General features: G+C 43.2%; 1 protein-coding gene across 9 annotated transcripts in view; it reads left to right on the forward strand.

Moving 5' to 3' along the window:
* ATXN1 (ataxin 1) overlaps positions 1 to 22,655 on the forward strand; it is a 412,658-nt gene that overhangs the window by 6,433 nt on the left and 383,570 nt on the right. For 6 of the 9 annotated variants that reach the window (XM_088831364.1, XM_055406904.2, XM_055406905.2 and 3 more), the window contains one exon: positions 2,861 to 2,975. The exons of 1 other annotated variant lie outside the window; for it this stretch is intronic. The gene's annotated coding sequence lies outside the window, so the exon portion shown is untranslated. Of the gene's footprint in view, positions 1 to 2,112; positions 2,163 to 2,860; positions 2,976 to 10,824; positions 10,938 to 22,655 lie in introns of all 9 variants that reach the window. 2 more of the 9 variants (XM_088831365.1, XM_088831363.1) reach the window with 2 other exon arrangements.

Below are 22,655 nucleotides of genomic sequence, written 5' to 3' on the forward strand. Positions count from 1 at the left end.
ACATAATTTGATGGGAGCAGAACTGTTTCATTGATTTTTTTAAAAATATAACTTTTAATGCATTCCATTTGTGAAGTAATGAAAAAGCACTGGTAATGGCAATAATGCAAGCAAAAATTGGTATACTAAACCTGAAAATTACTTTTCAGAAAACTCATTGTAGTGTAATCACAGTTTGAGGCTTCAGGGGGCAGAGGCTCCCCTGGTGATGGCATTCGGGTTCAGGCTAAGAGGCAGTTCTCGTTTTCTTACTTAGGTGCTCTTTAACGGATACCTTTTGAGTTATTTATCAGAAGTTTTTAGTCATCACTGTTACAGCTGCTAACCTGTAAATGCTTATGCTTCTAGCATTCAAAGAAAATGTATTTTTTCTATCACCGTGTGTGGCACATTTTCTTTTATTGCACCCTTAACTTTGGCCTACTCTCCCTGAAGTATTTATGTTTTCTTCTGTATCTACATTATTTATATATTATCTCCTCTTTACTAACTGTCACATCAGTATTACTTAGACCACCTTTCTATCTCCCACTATTTATAGTATTGTGTTATGTTGCTCTGCTTTGCTTTTTAAATATTAAAAATCCCGTTTTTAGTAGATATATTGTCTTAAACAGTCTATAGGCTATGTTATTGTATGTTGTCTGTATGTTTTTGCAGTGAATCCATTCTGCCTTGCTTTTATTTTTGGTTTCTTCCCTCTGATAGAACCCAGCAAGTTATGTTAACTCTTTAGTTACTGTAATCGGTGTGGCAACACAGATGCTTTTGAAATAAGTAGGCATACCGACGCGAGAGTAAATTAATATTTTACAGCATTTGCATCATGTTTGACTGTTCTCTGCACTTCAGCAGAATAGGAGGAGACTGTAATTTGGACTCTATAAAATCTTATCTGCCAGGTGATAGGTAAATAGGATAGTGTGTGCACACGTCGATACACAAGCCAACACTCTTAATTGGTAGCTCATAAAACAAGCACTCTGCAGATCCACGGTACCTGCACATTGTTTGAAAATGATCAAGGATTTTGAGGCTTCATTTGAGATGTTACTAGATAAAATCAAGATCACCCTCTGGCCCTTAAACCAAGTACTGTGTGTAAGAATAAATAGAATATTGTGAGCTTTTATTTAACTTGGCCACTATTAATGTTTGTAACTCAACAAGCTTCTTACTGGAGGGTTTGTCTTCCAAGGACTTCAGTGATGTGATAGTCTAGAAAGGCTTCCTTCTTTCTCTATACTTCACTGTTTGGGGTTTCCCAGGTGGCGCTAGTGGTAAAGAACCTGCCTGCGAAGGCAGGAAACCTAAGAGACAAGAGACTTGGGTTCGATCTGTTTGGAAGATCCTCTGGAGGAGGGTGTGGCAACCCACTCCAGTATTCTTGCCTGGAGAATCCAGTGGACAGAGGAACCTGGTGGGCTACAGTCCATAGGGTCATAAAGAGTTGGACATGACTGAAACAGCTTAGCACACAGACTTAACTGTTTACATATGGGGAAACCAAGGCCTAGAAAACTTCCTTCTGCATATCAGTCTCTGGCATACAAAAGATGCCTAAATAAATACTTGGTGAATGGATTAGCTAGAAGTAAGAATACTTTGGCTACTATTCATTACTTTGCAAAGTGTTGGAAAGCAGTCGACATTATTTTCCTTTCCAGCTGGGCTGTGCTCTTAAAAATAGTGTGTATGGATGAAAATAATCATGAGATGTGTTGCCATGTACCCAAGGCTAATTGGCTCAGTTACCTGTTTACAGATTATTCACATTGGAGATCATATTCATAGCTCCAGAATAGTTTCTTTCTGACACCCAATATAATCCTGGGCCTTCTCCTTCCTACTGTTACCTGGCGTGGGCTTAGGAAACCCAAACTAAATTTAAAACCAGCCTAAGCAAATATGCAGATCAGCTCCAGTAATGAAAGGCTGAAAAAAAAATCAGTCCAGCAGTGACGAGTTTGGGGATTAGTTTATAATAACTGTGCTCCTGATTCTATTTAATGTGGACAGTTGGGAACTACCAGTATTTAAAAATATGCTTTGAATAGATAGGAAAGTATGTTAGCAGATCAAGTCCTCAACTTCTTCCGTTTCTATGCATAGGTGTTTACCTCACAAAACCTACTGCGAGCGCCAAGCTCCCTGATGGAAAGGTATATGGAAGATTCATTCATTCCCTTTCATCCATTCCCATATTCACTCATTCATCCCACAGTGGGTAATCTTTACTTAAACATGCTCAAGACGTTATGGCAGAATGAAAATCAAGTAGATGTACGTTCAGTAATTAAATCATTTAAAGTTCAGTGGAAACTCTAGTGAGTATATGCATACTTAAATTTTTTTTTTTCTGCATTTGATTCTTTTTTCCTATCCCGTTAGCTGGTATGCTAATAGCTGTGCTCTATGTCATGGCTGTGCCTAAAGTTGCATGTTGATAGTAAGATATGCCTCATGAAAATTAGACTTTGGCTCAATTGCTGTTCAGTCCATGCCCATTTCCACCTGATAGTCCTGTGATGACCAGCATGTGTTTATGAGGTGATTCGTTAGAATCTTAGAGAAAAGATTGACAGTAGCTGGCTCAGATGGAGAGACCAAGCTTTTAATTTGATTGAAGGGATGACCTTTTTGTGTGTTGGCCTCCCTCCGAGCCCTGTTGAATCAAACCAGACCTGCCTTTTGAGCTGGCTGGTGCCTGTGTAGTTCTCATAAAGCGATGCAAAATTTGACGTTCTTAAAATTTAGATTTCCCTGCATGGCGTCTTCAGGTGGAATTATTATTTTTTAAAGCCATTTGTGCTATTTCTCATTTTGGATTTCCTCTTCTGCACCCCCTGGACCATTGCAGGAGGATCTGGCTGCAAATCACCGAGGTGTTCCATTCAAGCTGCAGATTTGTCTGTCGTCTTTGGACAGCTGTCTCCTCCTCCCCTGCTGCTTCGGGGGAGTCCGACACCCATCAGGTGAGAGTTTTGCAATGCTCTCTGGTTTCTATCTGAGGATAAAGTCTGGCCTGGGAAAATCGCCTACTAGTCGTATTTTAGCACTTTGCAGACTGTTGAAGATAATTGTCTTTGCAAACTGTACTGAGTGGGAAATTGAGAAATCGCAGAGAGGTGTTTTTTTTTTTTTTAACTTGGATTAAGGTATCCTCCTTTTTGATTTATTTGGTTGATGACGTAGTCTGCCTCTGCCTTGCCGATGATTAATTATTGTGTGCTGGGCTTAAAAGCCTGATCGTTTTAATTGTCACCTGTACTTGGAGCCGATGAGCAGGTTTTGCTACCAAACGGTTATCTTAAGTCACTGTGTTTTAGGTTTTGGTCGTTGTGTGACCATGGTGCAAGGAGACAGCTTGTTGGTTCCGTAGCAACCCGTGTTGGTTGGATCTTGAATTTCTCTGTGTCTGTTTTGGATTTGACAACTTCCTGCTTTCTTCATGTACAGTAAATTTTTCTGACCTGGAGAGTCATGCAGACACAGGGTGGATGCAGGGTCGATGACTCATGGTTCTCTGTTGAAGGGAAGACTGCCTGCCTAGTATCAGGAGAGCAGAGGAAGTTAGTTTGAAGTTGGGGCAAAAAGGACTTGGGAACACTGGTATTCGCAACCAGAGGAGATTGTGAAATCGATCCCCTCTTTCTGTTTGCCTTGGGAGTAGTCCTGCTCCAAGCTGTGGAAATAGACTAGTTCAGAGGTTCTCGAGCCTGGCGGGACACCAGAGTCACCAGGAGAGTTTAAAAAAAAAAAAAGAAAGAAAAAAATAGAACCGGGACTCCACCCTAGACCCACTGAATCCAAATGAACCGGAATGGTCTCTTGGAGCCACACGGATGTTCCACTGCTGTGGCGTGGGTTGGATCTGGTGGTCTCTGGGCAGCTCTTCCCAAATCATGTTCTGTTTCTTTCCCTGATAAGATGCACTGCCCACTTTTATCCAACCTTACATACAGAAATTTGGATTTTCAGCTTATGTTTAAGAGGCGAATCCTTGCTTTATCAGAATGTTCATTTTGAAACTGATTCATTAGATTTCTTTAAATAAAGAGCTTGCCCCTTGCCCCGACACCCTGCTTCCAAGGTCCAGTTTTTTAAGTTCTATATAAATTCCATGGTATTTAAAATAAGGACGCGGGGCTCTGGAACCAGCCTGTCTGAATTTAAGATCTAGAACTGCTGCTGTGACCTGGGGCAGTCCTGTAACCTTCCTGAGCCTCAGTCTCTTCATGTGAAAGATGGAGATTGTATGAGAACTTTCTCTACGGCTGCTGTGAGGTTGGAATGATGTAATATTTGTACACTGGGCAGAATAGTAACCTGGTGTATGGCTTATGATCCATGAACATAAGCTATCACTGTGAGCATGTGACTTGTCTTGACAGGGTGATTGTAACGTTCTTGTTTGGTGATGGTTGCTCCTTAACCATAAGTAACGAGGAGTAAGTAAATATCCCTGTACCTTGGTCTTTGGACCAACACTGTGGACATTTGCAGCCCTGCAAAGCCAAAGGGCCTTTTATTTATTTTTCTGGATTTTGTGTTAGTCTGCCTCGATTCTTGACACAGGATCCCTGTGTGTTGTTTTTCTACTGTAGGATGAACTGCTGAGTTGCAGGCGTTAAGTGAAGTTATTTATGGTCTGAGTGAAAATGCACACACATACACCTGAATGATTGAAGTGCGATGACTCAGGAAGGGGGATCAGTAAAGTCCTACTGGGGTGCAAGGCAGGAGGGGGGAAGTTATCACACACGTTCTGTCCTTGTGAAACATGGAACTGGGTACTTTATATTTTATGGGCTGTGGGTTAGGGAGGTGTCTTTTTAAAAGGAAATAGAATAACTCTGGAATTATGTACAGAGGGAAGCCTCATGAGGTCTATAAGTATCAGCTCCATTGAAAGGGGTGCAATGTCTTATTACTAGTTTCTCTCTTAGGGGTATTATCCATTTTAGGCAGAAAGTTCTCACATTGACATTTTTGGGGAAGTAGCTTAATTGCACATGTGGTTAATACATATGCAATTTTTTTTTAACCTGCAGTGTTTAAAGAGAGTCATGTGTTAAAACAAGAATGTCTCAAGAATTTTATTATGAAAAAATCAGGCAGCAAACAGGCCTGTCTCTCAGTCAGTACGTGAAGCTTATTGAGAAGAGATCCAGGTTTTTGTAGTACATAGTACAGCGCATTAAGGGTTGTAGGAATGTTCGTATTGTATTACTGACAAAGTAGTACAGAGTCACCTTGAGTTTTAAGCAGCTGACATGTCCTAGGATCACATTTAAAGGAAGCTTATAAGTATTAGCTAAACGTGTTGCATAAATAATGGCCTCATTACAGTCCTCACAATTGATGGCTAAACGTGAGCAGGGAAATGGTATACTTTGTTATAGTCGTTAGGTGTTTTAAAAAAATAAAACTTAGATTACAGATATTTTAGGTTCTAGCTATTTTATCAATACGATGTTGCTGTTGTTTACCTGCTAAGTTGTGTCCGAATCCTCGTGACCCCCACAGACTGTAGCCCACCAGGCTCCTCAGTCCATGGGATTTCCCAGGCAAGAATACTCCAGTGGGTTGCCATTTCCTTCTCCAGGGGATCTTCCCAACCCGGGGATTGAACCTGCATCTCCTGCATTGGCAGGCAGATTCTTTACCACTGAGCCACCAGGGAAGCCATATCAATGTGATATAGCTCGAGCAAGTTATGACTTCTCTCGTTCACAGGCACTGTCTATATAAAGAAATGATTCATTCATTTATTCACTGTGCACTTTTTTTTTTTTTACTACTGCACAGAGTGAGTAAAAGCTCCCAGAAGGAGGTTATATTCTTCGTGGTCAAGTAGGGGAAAGAAGACATGCTCTGAAGTTACTAATACAGAGCAGAGGGGGTGGGTTGTGCTTACTGGGGTAGGTTCTAACACAGAGGGAATTCAGAAGAATGGAGCTGAGTGGGATGCTGCGGAAAAACTTGGTGGAGGAAGCACCATTTGGGTTGAACTCTGGAGGCTGGTTAACAATTCTTTGGGAAGAGATGGAGAGGGCGGGAGGATGACTGTTTTGGTGGCTGGGCCCTAACAGGCAAGGAGCATGGCACGTAATCGATCAGGCCGTTTTGGCGGAAACCCAGGTGCTGGTGGACCCTGAGTTGCTGGAGTCCAGCAGACACTAGAGAGTGTGGGAAGAAGATTGCTGGGAGGTCCACTCTGGAAATAAATTTGGAGGAGCCACTGGCCTAAAAGTGATCTTTGAGCCTGGGCTTTGGGTTCTTGTGCCTGGTAGGAAGTTTACCAGGCAGGTGGGAATGAGTATTCTTTCAGCAGTAAAGTCAGCCAGAGTCGAATATGTGAGGGAAGGTAAGAGGCAGTGGAGGCAGCAGAAATGGAACACTGCTATGACACAGCCTTTGTATGTTTCCTGTTTAAGACCTGAGGCGAAGGGAGAGTGGGTGGAAAAATTGGGATGATGCCCAAGTGGATAATGGAGTGCAGTGAGGGGCGGGGGTCTTCCCTAGATGCTTAGGTACCTTGGAAACTCAGGGCTGAGCTTCAGCTCAATGAAATTTTGTTGAAACCATTATTCTTTAAGACCTTAAAAAATAAAGTAGAAACTGGAGCTAATTTTAGCCAGATCTAATGTGTGTGTATGAAAATGAATGCTGCTTTTGAAATTTAGCACATCCAGTATCTCTTTTCATTTAAACAAATGATCCCTCTATTTTCCTCTAAACAGTTTTATTAAGAAGATTTTCAGTGAAGCCCTGTACATGTTAACAACAATTCCAGCTTTGCCTTTGATCTTTTCCACCGTGGATTTATTCATCTCACATGATATGCGTAAATCACATTGTGCCACCTACTTGATTCAGGGGCAATTGTTCATTTGTGGTAATTCATTTACTATACTTTGATAACTCACAGTAATATGGGTGTGTTTCATAACTTCCACGTGGACTCTTGAATGTAATGTGTGTGTGTTAGTATGTGTATGTGTGTGTATGTGCTTAGTAACTCAGTCATGTCTGACTTTTTGTGGCCCCATGAACAGCCGCCCACCAGGCTCCTCTGTCCATGGGATTCCCCAGGCAAGAATCCTGGAGTGGGTTGCCATTTCCTTCTCCAGTGTGTGTGAATATTCATATGTATACACATTTATATATATATCAGTCAGTTCAGTTCAGTCGCTCAGTTGTTTCTGACTCTTTGGGACCCTATGGACTGCAACACGCCAGGCCTCCCTGTCTATCACCAACTCACAGAGCCTGCTCAAACTCATGTCCATCGAGTTGCTGATGCCATCCAACCATCCCATCCTCTGTCGTCCCCTTCTCCTGCCTTCAGTCTTTCCCAGCATCAGGGTGTTCTCCAGTGGGTCAGTTCTTCACATCAGGTGGCCAAAATATTGGAGCTTCAGCTTCAGCATGAGTCTTTCCAATGAATATTCAGGACTGATTTCCTTTAGGATTGACTGGTTTGATCTTGCAATCCAAGGGACTCTCAAGAGTCTTCTCCAACACCACAGTTCAAAAGCATCAATTCTTCGGTGCTCAGCTTTCTTTAGAGTCCAAATCTCACATCCATACATGACTACTGGAAAAACCATAACTTTGACTAGACGGACCTTTCTTGGCAAAGTAATGTCTCTGCTTTTGAATATGCTGTCTAGGTTGGTCATAACTTTTCTTCCATGGATAAAGCGTCTTTTAGTTTCATGGCTGTAGTCACCATCTGCAGTGATTTTGGAGCTCCCCAAAATAAAATCTGTCACTGTTTCCATTGTTTTCCCATCTATTTGCCATGAAGTGTTGGACTGGATGCCATGATCTTAGTTTTCTGAATGTTGAATTTTAAGTCAACTTATTCACTTTCCTCTTTCACTTTCATCAAGAGACTCTTCAATTCTTCTTTGCTTTCTGCCATAGTTCAGTTCAGTTCAGTCACTCAGTCGTGTTCGACTCTTTGCGACCCCATGAATCACAGCATGCCAGGCCTCCCTGTCCATCACCAACTCCTGGAGTTCACTCAAACTCACATCCATCAAGTCGGTGATCCAGCCATCTCATCCTCTGTTGTCCCCTTCTCCTCCTCCCCAACCCCTCCCAGCATCAGCATAAGGGTGGTGTTATCTGCATATCTGAGGTTATTGATATTTCTCCCAGCAATCTTGATTCCAGCGTGTGCTTCATCCAGTCCAACATTTCTCATGATGTACTCTCTGCATATAAGTTAAATAAGCAGGGTGACAATATAGAGCTTTGACGTACTCCTTTCCCAATTTGGAACCAGTCTGTTCCATGTCCAGTTCTGTTACTTCTTGACCTGTATACAGATTTCTCAGGAGGCAGGTAAGGTGGTCTGGTATTCCCATCTCTTGAAGAATTTTCCACAGTTTGTTGTGATCCACACAGTCAAAGGCTTTGGCATCATCACTAAAGCAGAAGTAGATGTTTTTCTGGAACTCTCTTGCTTTTTCGATGGTCCGTTGGATGTTGGCAATTTGATCTCTGGTTCCAAATTACGTATTTCTGGGCTTCCCTGGTGGGTCAGTGGTAAAGAATCCTCCTGCCAGTGCAGGAGACACGGGTTCGATCTTTGGGTCAGGAAGATCCCCCGGAGGAGGAAATGGCAACCCACTCCAGTATTCTTGCCAGGGAAATCCCATGGACTGAGGAGCCTGGCGGGCTACAGTCCATGGGGTTGCAAAGAGTCATACATGACTTATGACAAAAGAACAGCATATATATTTTCAGCTGCTAGCCACAGCTTTGTGAACAATTTGGCTTCTCATTTATACTTTATAGAAAATATAGAATCAGTGAGCCTTGGCTCTGGGAAGAAAGATCCTAAGACTATCTGGCTTAAAGTGAAGGAGAAGGCTGGAAATTATCCGATTGTATTGCTATTACGGGGGACTCAGTCTTAATATAATTAAGGAATATTTGAGGACTGTTTATTTATTTTTTAACCTGTGTTATTTCATTGGGCCTTCTGTATTCCCCTAAATGGCCCAGAATAAGGCTGTGACTTACCTAACTTTTATAAAAGACCAGAAGGTTAAGACAGGAGTGATATAACTGGAGAAAACAGCTCAGCAACTCCAGAGGGGTGCAGACGGTGCTGTCTGTAAAGATTTGATGAACATCTAAGGTGTGAAGGGTGTTATGCCAGCTAGACCCTAAAGGAAATAAAGAGATGATCCACAGTTCACGCTTTCTGTGTTTTAACTCTTCTAATCTTCACTGCGGTCCTTCCAGGGTAGGCACTGCTCTTATCTGCATTTCACGGGTGAGGAAACAGAAGCACAGTGTGGTTAAGTCACCTGCCCAAGACTGCCCAGCTGTCAAATGGTGGAGTCGTGCTGGGACCCCAGCCTGTATTCTTTGTTGCTGCCAGGCACTGTCTCTCAAGCCGCTAGCCCTGTCTGTAAGAAGGCATTTAAAGTAGCATTTGAAGCCCAAAGCAGAGGTGTGGTGGGCTCTCGGAGGTCGGGATCAGGGGAGGTTCACGGGCCATGAGCCCTCCTTTTCCAGGCTTGCCTGTCTGGCCACGGTCACCTACGGGTTGTTTTGCGGTGTTGCTCCCCTTTCTTTCAGTCTTCATCCTGCCTGCCTGAGATTCCTACGCACTTTGAATAATTATTAATGGAAGAAAATGATGACCATGGCATATGCTTATCTGTGTTTCAGAGGATTGGCTTAAGTTGGGCTCCAAATGTTTGGCGTCCAGAGTCCCAGCGAGGTGGTGAACTTTTGACTCTCAAAAAAGAGCTTCACTGGGTCCACGCTCCGCTTTCCAGATTTGGCCGATTGGAACTATTTCTGTCTCCAGTTTGATAGGTGGGGGGTGGCACCGAATCCAGCTCTTAAGAACAAAGCATGCGGTGAAGGGAGGTGACGCCTACGTCAGGGATCCATTGGGAAGCGAGTGCTGGGTCCTCTCCTGTCCCTGCCCCTCCCAGTCTCACCTCCACTGGACCAGAGTTGAATCCTCACTGACTCATGTCAACAGGATAAAGGAGCAACATCATTTTTCTCTTAGCCTGTGCAGGGAAAACAGAGAGCTTGTCTTTCTTACGTTGAAGGAAAATTACCAATGTGGTGATCATCTTGTAACGTGTAGAAATATCGAATCACTCTCTCATGCCCTTGGATCTAACGGAGTGTTGTAGGTCGATTATACTGCCATAAAGGAAAGAAAATTACCATGGGTTTTCTTTTTTTTTTAAAGTGTCTTCAGAGCTCAGTCTTGCTTTGTAGACGCACCGAACAGAAGGATTTGGGATTTACTCTTTGTGCATGAGGCTGGCAACCCCAGCCTACAGCCCAGCTGTAATCATATGTGATGCATTTTATTTACAGATTAGGAAGCTCTGACTCTGACATATGACTATCGGGGAAGCTCCTCCCTTACAACAGTTGTATGTCATCTGCTTCAGAGAACTAATTGCTTGGCAATTCCCCTTTGGTAATTCCCTCTTTATTTTCTGATGAGTTACTTAACAGTGACGGGCTTGTTGAGCAGAGCGTTGAGTTTAATGTGTGCTCCAGAAACTCCACTGTAGGCCTGGGGGATATGTTTTTCAAATTCTGTTTGGTTTTACTGAAGGAACACTGAAACCATTCTATGGCCTGTTAATATTTCACTCAATACGAGGTTAAGTGTTGAGCGCTGTGCAATTTTCCAAAAGAAATCAAAACCAGGCTTCTTTTTTTTTTTTTTCTTTTTCAGCGTGCCCCTGTGCATTTGAAAATTATTAAAAAAGGAATTTAATAGTTATAGAATGTTTAATGCTTTTTTTTTTTCCCCAAAAGATTTCACATGGAGTGGCTTTCCAGGACTCTGTGGCATGAATGGGGTGTGGTGGAAAGCTGTTAGACCGGTTTTGGGGAGACCGAGAGTTTCTTTTTAACTGCCCTGCTGCAAGGTGAGTTGGACCAGCCACCCACCTTGCTGGGCCTCAGTTTCTCCATTTACAGTAAAGCAAGTGGGTGAAAGAAATAAGCACTCAGGCCCCTTCTGTCTCTCACAAGGCACAGTTCCATGAATAGATTTTATTGTCATTCTTCCTCTTGGTTCCATACCTCCTTCCCCCACCAGACCTTTGCTCTGTCAAACATCATTTGCTGTTGTTTGACTTTGTTCCGTTTTGTATTTAATTAGAATTTACATTTTCAGCTATTATTGTGTCACTGTTTATAAAGTAAGTCAGAAGGGGTGCCTAAAATCATCTATCACCCCATCTCTATTAGTTTTATACCTTACTGCTTCCTCAACTTCTTTTCCCTCTTCTTGCTACCGTACCCCAAACAACATCCTTTTCTGGAGTGGCTGTGTTATCGCTGGAAGGAATCTTTCTGCTAATTATGGATAATTTCTTTGCAAGGAGAGGGAAGAATCTCTTCTCTGCAGTAGCGTCAAGGGTCACATTTGGCTTTTAATTTGCAAGTAGAAATCATTTTTGGATGCCGTTTGGCTTTTTCCTGCAGGTGCAGAGTTGAGGCTGGAGGTAATTTCTTTTTTCTTCTGCATCAACTTTCCCAGTCGGTGTGCACAGACCATTACCTTGTCTTATTGGTTAATTTGTAAGCAGTTGGTACTGATGTCTCCTGATTCATGGAATGGTGTTTCTAGGCAGCCAGTGCAAGTAGAAAAAGGGACATTTAAGAGTCTTTTTGTTTTGTTTTCTTGTTTTCACAGGAAGGGAGAAAGGAAGGGAAGAGGCAGGATGTAGAACGGTAAGAAGTGAAGGCTTTGAAGACAGGGAGATTGAGGTCTGAACTCTGGCTCCGGCTCCTTAGATGTGTGTCTCAGGCCACATTTCTTAAGTCTGTGATCCTCAGTCTTCTCACCTGTAAAGTGGGGATGATGACAACATCTATCTCACAGGATTGTTGGAAGAATCAAATGCATGTTCGCTTTATATTGCACGGTGGCTCGGTGGTAAAGAATCCACCTGCAGGAGACACGGGTTTGAACCCTGATTCGAGAAGACCCCCTGGAGAAGGAAATGGCAACCCACTCCAGTATTCTTGCCTGCGAAATCCTGTGGACAGAGGAGCCTGGCGTGCTAGTCCATGGGGTCGCAGAGTCAGATACAACTTAGCCACTGAACAACAACAAAGAATATCAATATGTAATTTTATAAAAAGAAGGGGAAGTATGGAATTTAAGGGCCATTAAAAAAAAAGCAAAGGAAAGAGTTGTGTCTTTGCGGGGTGGGTACTAAGGGTAGGAGGGTCTCTTCAGAGCCCTTTGTGGTCAGGTTTAAATCCTACATGGACCATTGAGACTTGAGAGGCCATAGACAGCCTTCCCTGATCTGCGTGTGATGCTCTCTAGAAGGTCGATTTGCTCCATAGATGAGGGCGTTCACTGCTATAGAATGGATAGAAATACTACATTTTAAACGTCTGTTGCCTATACTTTGCAACAGTAAGAGAAAACCAATGCAAACAAAAGTTCCCTTTGATTCTGCCCTCCCAGTCCATAAATCATAATTGCTGTTAGCTGTTGTCTTTTCAGTTCAGTTCAGTTCAGTTCAGTCGCTCAGTCGTGTCCGACTCTCCGCGACCCCATGAATCACAGCACGCCAGGCCTCCCTGTCCATCACCAACTCCCGGAGTACACTCAAACTCATGTCCACAGAGTCGGTGATGCCATCCAGCCATCTCATTCTCCGTCGTCCCCTTCTCCTCCCGCCCCCAACCTTTCCCAGCATCAGAGTCTTTTCCAGTGAGTCAACTCGTCGCATGAGGTGGCCAAAGTATTGCAGTTTCAGCTTTAGCATCAGTCCCTCCAATGAACATCCAGGATTGATCTCCTTTAGAATGGACTGGTTGGATCTCCTTGCAGTATAAGGGACTCTCAAGAGTCTTCTCCAACACCACAGTTCAAAAGCATCGATTCTTCGGCGATCAGCCTTCTTCACAGTCCAACTCTCACATCCATACATGACCACGGGAAAAACCATTGCCTTGACTAGACGGACCTTTGTTGGCAAAGTAATGTCTCTGCTTTTTAATATACTATCAAGGTTGGTCATAACTTTCCTTCCAAGGAGCAAGCGTCTTTTAATTTCATGGCTGCAATCAGCATCTGCAGTGATTTTGGAGCCCAAAAAAACAAAGTCTGACACTGTTTCCACTGTTTTTCCATCTATTTCCCATGAAGTGATGGGACCAGATGCCATGATCTTAGTTTTCTGAATGTTGAGCTTCAAACCAACCTTTTCACTCTCCTCTTTCACTTTCATCAAGAGGCTTTTGAGTTCCTCTTCACTTTCTGCCATTTAGTTCTTGACAGTTTAACATATATCTTTTTTCACTTTTGCCTTTTCTGTTTAGCATGAGCATTCTAATTTACAACTTCAACTGTACAGTTATCCTTTGCAAGAATGCTATCAAGTTGTTTTCATTTCAGTTTTGTGTTATTTGTGGACGTTGGAGTTGGTTCTGATTGTTTATTGTTAGAAAACTGCAGTGAATACCTCTGTGCTGCTACTGCTAAGTCACTTCAGTTGTGTCCGATTCTGTGCGACCCCATAGACAGCAGCCCACCAGGCTCCCCCATCCCTGGGATTCTCCAGGCAGGAACACTGGAGTGGGTTACACTTAAGTATTTTCTTAGGATTACAGTCACATCAGAAGACTTAATTCCTTGATAGAGGGGCCCTTGCTCTGAATTACTTTCTAAAAGACAGTATTTGCATTGTTACTGATGATATATGATTGTCTTGCTTTGACCTGATTCATGGTGAGACTTACTCTTTTTTAGCTAATTTAGTAGCCTCCTTGGCTTTAAAATATGCATTCCTTTGATCTCTCTCAGTCATAGAACATTTCCATATGTGTTTATTTACCGATTTTCTTTTATACAATTAGCAATGAGTCTTGATATTTTCTCATCTGTGTCTCTGAGCTCTTTGTGTGTTCTAGATATTGATCTTTCTTAAAGTCATATGTACTGCAGCTGTTTCTCCAGTCTGATTTTCTTTTATTTGGATTCTCTGACTTTGTGTTGTATGAACGTTCAAGTTTTTTGTAGGATGTCTCTCTTTTCTTTTGTGATTGTACCCAGGGCCAACCTGTAAGGACACAGAGGGGTGACCCCAGGTCACAATCTGCACCAGGCTGGTCAGCAACTTGGCTTGGCTGGAATAGTTCTCCTTCTCATCTGCCTTCACCCCTTGGGAACTGCTCCACGTTGAAACCCTGCATGTGTGCTAAGTGGCTTCTGCCGTGTCTGACTCTGTGTGACCCCATGGACTGCAGCCCACCAGGCTTCTCTGTCCATGAGATTATCAGGCAGTAGTACTGGAGTGGGTTGCCAGGCCCTCCTGCAGGGGATCTTCCCGACCCAGGGATCGAACTGGTGTCTCAAGTCTGCTGCACTGGCAGGCGGGTTCTTTTCCACTAGCGCCACCTAGTGCTTTTCCATTGCGTAGGGCCCTTTCTACTTTCCCACCTGCTTCTCACTCCTTGACCTTCATTCATTCTGGGCCAGTTTTCTAGGTTGGGATCCCCAACCTCCAGGCTCAGACTCAGTCCCAGTTTTTGCTGGGTAGGAACCGGGCCGCCCAGCTTGAGGTGAGTGGCGGGGGGCGGGCGGGCAGGCTATGGAAGCTTCATCTGTGTTTACAGCGTCTCCCATCGCTCGCATTACCTCCTGAGCTCTCCCTCCTGCTCAGTGAACTCAATAAATGTGGTGCTCTTGAGTCATGCCTAAACCATGCCCCCTCTCCTCCCGTCTGGAAACATTGTCTTCCACAAAACCGGTTCCTGGCGCCAAAAAGATTGGGGACACGACTCTTCTAGGTGTCTCGTCTCCTCTGCCCGCCGTTGGAGCTCTCCGCCCTCTGTGGCTGACCCTGTTTCTCTCGGGGAACTTGGGGGCCGTGCAGGAGGCCTGGCAGCTGCCCTCATGTGGGCCTGGAGCCATCAGTCTGGATTTTCAGGTCTGGCCGAGGTTGACCCCTTCTCCAGGGATCCTCACACCTTCTGCTCCCTTGGTCCTAAAGGCCACCTATGGGTTTGACGTTCCTCACCCTGCCCGGCCTCCCTGCCATTGCAGCTCTTCCCTGGAGAAAGCTCTTCGGGCAGGAGGTTGGGAGCAGTTTCCTGGGTCTGGAGCTCTGGGGGCGTCTGGCCTCCAGGCCTGCACTGGGCCCAGCGGCCCTGCTGACCTGCAGTGGTCTGCTGCTGCTGCTAAGTCGCTTCAGTCGTGTCCGACTCTGTGTGATCCCATAGATGGCAGCCCACCAGGCTCCCCCATCCCTGGGATTCTCCAGCACGAACACCGGAGTGGGTTGCCGTTTCCTTCTCCAATGCATGAAAGTGAAAAGTGAAAGTGAAGTCGCCCAGTTCTGTCTGACTCTTTGCGACCCCATGGGCTGTGATGTGCTAAATCCCCGCTCAGTGGTATTTCTGTCTGCGGCCGAAGTGGACATTTCCTCTTCTTAGACATCTGTTTGCATCTCTGTTTTCCGTCCGCCTCTCCTTGGTTTTTCATTGAACTTCTGAATACTTAACTTCGTCCTGCAAGTTTAGCCCTGTTCCTTGTCTATTGCCCCTTATTTGCTTCAGTCATTTAGTTTTCTCTTTCCATGTGCCTTGTCCTTTCTTATTATGTTACAGCATTTAGCCATGCTCTTCCCCTTCCCTACCTGCCTCTATCTGGGGCTCACTCTGGCCCGTTCTTAGAGTCTGGGTTTGGAGTCCTTTCCTCCCAGGACTGGTTTTGTGTTGCCTGTCAGGCCCCCTGCTCCTCTCCTTTTGAAACGTTCCACATCTCTTTTCCCAGCGTGGAGACACCAGGGACCTTTATCTTTCCCCCCGTTCTTGGCAGTTGTCACCCAGTAGGGCTGCAATAAATGTTAAGCATTTCCCCTACGATGTGGGTTTTCAGGATACAAATTGGATGTGATTTCATCTATTTATACAGACCATGACTTAAAGGATTGTGGTCTGGAACAAGCCTGGGGCGTCATGGACCTCAGTGGTGGAAAAAGCTGTGGTGTCTTTGGGTCCGAATACCGTTTTGGTTTGAATACCGTTGTTTGTGCATCAAACAGTAGGTGATAAAGGTTAGCAAAATTTGTAAGAAAGCTATGCTCAGGAGAAAGAAAAGTCCAGTGATGAATTTTCTGGAATAAAAGTAATGGACTAGAATGCTGGATTTGCTCAGGGATATTTCAGTTTTGTAATACTATGCTTGTAGCCATGCCAAACACTATTATTATTGAACATCAGTGCAGGGGAAAAATTACTTTTGTTTTTGAATGTCTAAAACTGTCTTTCTCTGTAATGAAAATATTTTCCTGTTGGATTTTGATCATATGAGAGGATTCTTAGGACACTGCCATCCTGTGGGATGAATGAGCAGATTCGAGGTTCCCCTCCTTAACATCTGTTCTTCTCTTCGATCGGTCTCCCTACACGCGTGCTCTTGTGACCCTGCTCTCCAATTCAGGTGAAAGCTCTTGATAGAATAATTTCCCCAATGAGATCATTTTATCTGGAAGAGAGTAGTAGTTCTGGAGGCTTAAGCAAGATGGGTCAAGTGGAAGTAAAGCACCCCATGGACCGGGGAGCCCTAAAACCCTCCTGCTTTGACCCGCCTAGGAGGAAGGGAGCTTGTGGGGTGGGCCAGCCGCTGACCGAGGTGGTGTTCCCTGCCCCTTTGAGCGCGCATCTCCTCTGTCTTGTCTTGTGAGTTTGTCTAGAAGTTGCCCTGCTGCTGGTGGGTGAAAATACCTCTTCCAGGTAGAGGGTGTCCGTTGGCGATCATCCATGTGGAGGTGTGTGTGCTTCCGACAGAGGTTCTGTAGGGAGTCTGTTGTTAAAAGCCGTGGCCCGGGGCCCTTTGTCCACTGCAGCGCCCCAAAGCCCTTTCTAACTTGCTCTGTTCTGGCAGGTTCTTAGAGGGGGGCAGAAAGACCGCTGGGTACATTTGGAATATTCTTCCCCTTTTCAGGGCTCCATTTCCGGTTCACCTCTGGAGCTGCCTCCGTGGCCTTCACCCACACCATTGAGAAGTGTGACCCTGAGTTGTGGCTTTTGTGGAGAGACAGTCTTTCTATAGGGAGCTGGGAAAAGAATGTTTCCTTTCGGCGGCTGCCTCTGCTGCTTGATCTGACATTTTTCATAAGATTAGCAGGTTTTTTTTTTATAAGTGGCCCTAGGCCCCTAAGACCAGTTATCTATTGTTTGTTGACAGGAAAAAAGATGATCTAGTTATTTATTTAAAAATCTCCATCCATAAAACTTGGCTTTTTATTGCATTTGAAGGAAATATAGTGATAGCATCTAAGATCAAATTTTGTGTTTTATTTTGGCTTTCCTGTTCTGTTGAAGCCTCTGTAACCCTTTAGACCTCTATCTCCTCTTTAGAAGGAACAGGTTATTTTTTTTTCCATCCCAGAGTAATCCGAATGAACACGACTATTTTAACGATCCTTGTAAACAGATCCAAAAAAAAGGAAAAACTGTTTCCCCGCCCTCCCAACCCCCGTCACCCCAGCAAGCTTTTGATCCATTTTGGTCATCCTAGAGATTAGAATGAGCCAATGTGAGTAAGAAACCATCTGAAATGAAGAAAAATATTTTTGAGTGTGTCCTTGAAACACGAGTCTTACCAGGAGTAGATGAGCCTTCTCCAAACAAAACTCTGGAAGTCACAGTTCATATCATCTTTAAGCCCTGGAGAGAGGGTTATTAATCTATGGAAATGAACAAACATTCACTGTTTGCTATTCTGCCATGCAGAGAACATTCAGTGACTGGACTAATCTCAGAGTTTCTTTCTCTAAATGCTACCCTTTTTACTCTTTGCCCTGAAGTCTCCAGAAATGATTTCCTTAAAAAATTAAAAAAAAAAAAACTTCCATTTTAAATGTGTAGCGTCTTCAAAGACTTTGCTGGGATGAAAGTTCTGTGTTTTCCTGTTTCTCCAGTAGAACTAGTCACAACTACCCTTTTCTCTTAGCAGTGTTTGGCAGTCTGAGCCTCTGATTTAGTGAATACAGCCCTAAGGACCACAGTCATCTGGACTGTGTGCAGTGACTAGCGTGTCATGGGTCCAGCTCAGATGATAATAGCATCTCACAGGAGTTGGAGTGCCTTGAATGAAGGGTTTCCTTGGATGGTCATCATAACTCCTTGAGCAGAGGGTATCCTCTGCATTTTCTAGAGGAGGGAACAAAACCAAAGAGGTTGACAGGTTTCCTAGGTTCCAGGGACTAAAATGCATGTGCCTAGGCTGTCTACCCAGTCCTTTCAACTTGTGTGAAGTTCAGGACTTCATCACCTTGTGGAGCCAAGATCTCTCAAGTCTTACTCATTTGTGTCTCTGAATTTGTAGACTGAAAAGACAGCTTTGCTTAATTGCAGTGACCCAACAGAAGTTTTGAGATAGAGCTGGAAAGATGGCCAAAGAGGATAGCCCTTTGAATGTAAGCCAGCCCTTCTTGCCTGCTGAAACATTTCAAGTTTTGATGTTGGTTCCTGTGCCTAGCCTGAATTTGACAGATAGGTAGAGAGTGTTTGTTTTTTTCTTCTGTAGTCACTGCACCTTTAAAGTTGAGCTTCTCAGGCTTTATTTCCTTTAATGCAACAGTGTCAGCAAAAAAAAAAAAAAAAAAATCAGGAAATTTTATTGATTTCATCTATGGAATCTTGAAAATTGATGCCATCTTCTCTGGGAAGTCCTTTCCTGTGTGGAAGGGAAGACGGATTACTTCCAGATAAATAGGTCCTGCATGTCTTTCTGCTGGATGATACAGAAGCTAGTTAAGGAATCCCATGCAGCCCCTTGTGAGTCCAGTGTACGCATTCTGGCCTGGAGAGACACTGGGACACTGGGTCATGTTCACTTTGATGACGATCCTCTACGGTCCCATGACATCTAGCGGTTCATCTTTGAGTAGAAATCACCATCCATCTCTTGATGTCAGAAGCACGTATAACAACTATCACGGAGCCTTTTCTGTCCTTGCAGAAGTAATTGATCGCTGATGGTCGACTGTACTATGGGTTTCAAAATACTTGGAATCTGATTCACCCTGAGACTTACTGAAGCTAGATTTTAGATGTGGAATCTTCCTCGGTGATTCTACAGACCAGACAAAGGCCATGTCTCCTGTAGGTGTCCTCACCGCAGACTCTTTACAGATTTTTCCTAGGCGTCAAGGCACTAGAGCCTGGCTGGGGAATTTTGCTTGGTGATGGAGTAGCTAAGAATGTTTCTCTCTAACAGGTCACAGAGAGTGCTGGTGGACATCTCTCCCTGCCCCAAGATCTTCGGTGGAAGTCCACGGGACTTGGTGTCTGGGCCATTCAAAGTATATATGAACTCACCAGGAGGCATAATGCGTCACCATTTAATTCTGGGCCACCCTAAAGGATGACACCCAGCTTCAGAGACCTCCTCTTGGACATCATCTCTAAGATCCAGTGTTTTAGCTCCCCACTATCTGAAATCTATTTCTGACCAAGTTTGAGCTGCCCCAGCTTTAGGCATTCAATGGCCAGGACCGTGTGGCAGCTACACACCTTGCGTTGCTTTCAGAGCAGCAACTCCTTCTGAGCTCTTATTGAGTCTTTACACAGATATGCTAGAAAACAGGCACCAACCCATTCTTTCCATCTTGGCATTTGCCCACAAGCCTAGTCCTGGGATGACCTGGCACAGAGGCAGTGGAGGATAAATTCATCTTGTACAGACTTGTTCCTGCTAGTTCTAGCCTGTCTGTCGCCACAGATCTAGCTTTTAAATCCTCAAGTGATTGGTTTTGTGTAGGAATGTGTGGATTGTTCGATCACAATAATTTTCTCCCTGGATGTCTAGTGTTTGTATAAGCAGATGCATGTTAAAAAAAGTTCTATCATTGATGTAAACAGCAGGGCTTATTTTTTTAAAGTTATGGATGCTTAAAGATGGTGCAGAATAAAAATATACGATTTTTAAATAATGAGTTGCAACACAGCCAAAGGTCTATATTAATGTTTGGCCAGGAAAGGGTCAACACGGAAAATCTGCAACAAAGACAAACTAGAATAGAACAGTGCAAACAGAAGCTGACAAATATATGCCCCATGTTGGGAGTTCAGCCCCTGGAATGTTATGTAGGACAAAAGGAATGGAAGAGATATTTCAGTAACATTTTGTTCTGTGTCAAAAACCTTGTGAAATATAAATCTGCTGTGTATTGGAGAATGGATACAGCAATTGATTCAAGTTGAATAGCTTTCATTTAACTAGAATATCCCACAGAAAGCCGTTCTTGTTCTGACAACCGTATTTTTGCTTTTCTTGACTTAAAGAAAATTGAATTCGTGTTTACATATTTCATAGGATTGTTTTATGGACAAAGACACAGGTCAAATCCCATCCTAGCATAGTGGCTATTGTTAGAGCAAATAGAAACATTTCTAAACGAAATAAAAACCATTTCTAAGCCATGGCCTGTGGCCCATAGTAATCATACTCCATTGGAATTATGAAGCCATTTGCAGCTATCAATAATTCAGTCCTAGATGTGCTTTTTTCTAATTCTGTTTTTTAAAAAATTTTCTAGTCTTTTGCCAACACACATACCCATGCATCTACTTCTCGGATTTGCATGTAGAGAAGGAAGAACATGAATATGCAAGACAGGAGTCAGCTTTACATTGGACGTTCTGGAACAGATCACCTTTCTTCCTTCCATATGATGGCTGCTTGAACTGCTTCCAGTTACTGAAGTTTCATAATCGCCCACAGCTGTGTATGTGTCCATTTAAGGGTCTTGCCATATCAACCAACCCAGTCACAGGCTAGTGGCCAGTGCTAGTGGTTTAAGAAGCTGAACTTCAGAATTAAGTGTGTGCGTGCCAAGTTGCTTCAGTTGTGTCCAACTCTTTGTGACTCTATGGACTCGTAACATTCCAGGCTTATCTGTCCCTGGGATTCTCCAGGCAAGAATACTGGAGTGGGTTGCCATGCCCTTCTCCAGGGGATCTTCCCAACCCAGGGATTGAGCCTGTGTTTCTTACATTTCCTGCACTGGCAGATGGGTTCTTTACCACTAGCGCCACCTGGAAAGCCCAGAATTAAGACCACCCTGCAAAAGTTGTCTCCATGTCTACACTTCTCAAGGAGAAATTAGGTGCTTGTTGCTTTTTCTATACCCCGTTGACTCTGGAATTGATCCTGGACTCATTTGCAAGCATGGTTTTCAGCAATGACTATTCGCCTAAAACATTTTGGCTCTCTGTGGCGTATGGTTTTGTAGAATCTCAGATTTTACAGGTACATGAAAGACTAAAATACAGGATGTGTTAAACTTTTAGAGAAGTTGATTAAAAGAAAAATTCTCTAGGAGTAAAGGTTTTTTAGGTTTCAGCTCTATTCTGTCTTCAAGGTTCTTAACTGGATCCCTTCTATTTTATTTCTTTCTATATTTATATTAATTTGCTCCTTGGATTTACTGTTTTCTTTTTGAAACAACTTTTAAAAAGTAACACAGCTCTTAAAAATATGAATCAGTTCCAACCTACTTCATTCTTACCTTGACTATCTTTTCTGTCTTATTGCTAAACCTCTGCTTCTCTTTGTACTTCTGGGAGTTTATCTTGCTCAGCGATTCTGGTGTGTGATTCTGAAATCTATGGTTTGAGTTTCCTGACCAACTTCTCCTTGCATCTGAGTCCATTTCCTGTGCGTAAAACTTTGGCATTCCATTCTCTGATCCCAGTCAAAACTGAAACTTCTCATGCTAATAACATTAGGCCTTGTAATACTATTAATTCCTTCCTCCATTTCTCAGTCCATTGGTATTTCTCAAAGATGAACATTTATTTGTCATTAAGGACGTCATTAGACGATGATAACTAGACTTAGTATGACTGTTTTGCAGTGTATACAAATATTGAACCATGATGTTGTACACCTGAAACTAATACAATATTATATGTCAGTGATATCTCAATTTAAAAATAAAAACAGAAAAAAAGAGGAGACAAAAACAGAACTTCATTTTGATGTCACTTCCTTAAGACTTCCTGAATTTTTGTGTTACTGATAACACTTCATAGCTTTTAAGTACAAGAAGCGTCAACAGGTCTTTGACAAATTAGCTGTCCCTACACATGGTTTACAATATTACACTCACTGCTGAAAAATAATTAAACCTCTCTCAGTGTTCTTTGCTGTGGGGTCAGGAACTTTACTTGCTTTTCCGTCCAACACAGAAGTTAATCACAAACGGGTCCTCTGAACCAAATAATTAAAAATAGAGCAAAGTTTCTGAACCAGGCAGTTGGCAGAAAAGTCTGTACTTCCATCTGTGCACAGTTAGGAAAATATTTCATGATATTGAAATAGCATCAGCCTTGCTCTCTTTTGTGTGAGAGTGTATCTGTGTGACTGCATGTCATTCAGTGCTCCGAATGTTTGACTGTTAGTTAATGTTTTATCTGTGTGTGTGTATACATGTATATGTATATATGAAAGTCACTGGCAAGGAAACAGGAAAGCAAATCCAGGTGTTCTGTGCATATATTCTTTATTTGCTAGTTTCTGTAGAGGGAACATGGTTTTGCTCTTGCTTTTCTCTTTAGTTTTATTTAAACATGTGCTTCACAAAATTAAAGAACATTACATTTTG

The sequence above is a fragment of the Moschus berezovskii genome, chromosome 23 (assembly GCF_049115385.1).
Source record: "Moschus berezovskii isolate FMDL1 chromosome 23, NW_MosBer_1.0, whole genome shotgun sequence".
Lineage (NCBI taxonomy): Eukaryota > Metazoa > Chordata > Mammalia > Artiodactyla > Moschidae > Moschus > Moschus berezovskii.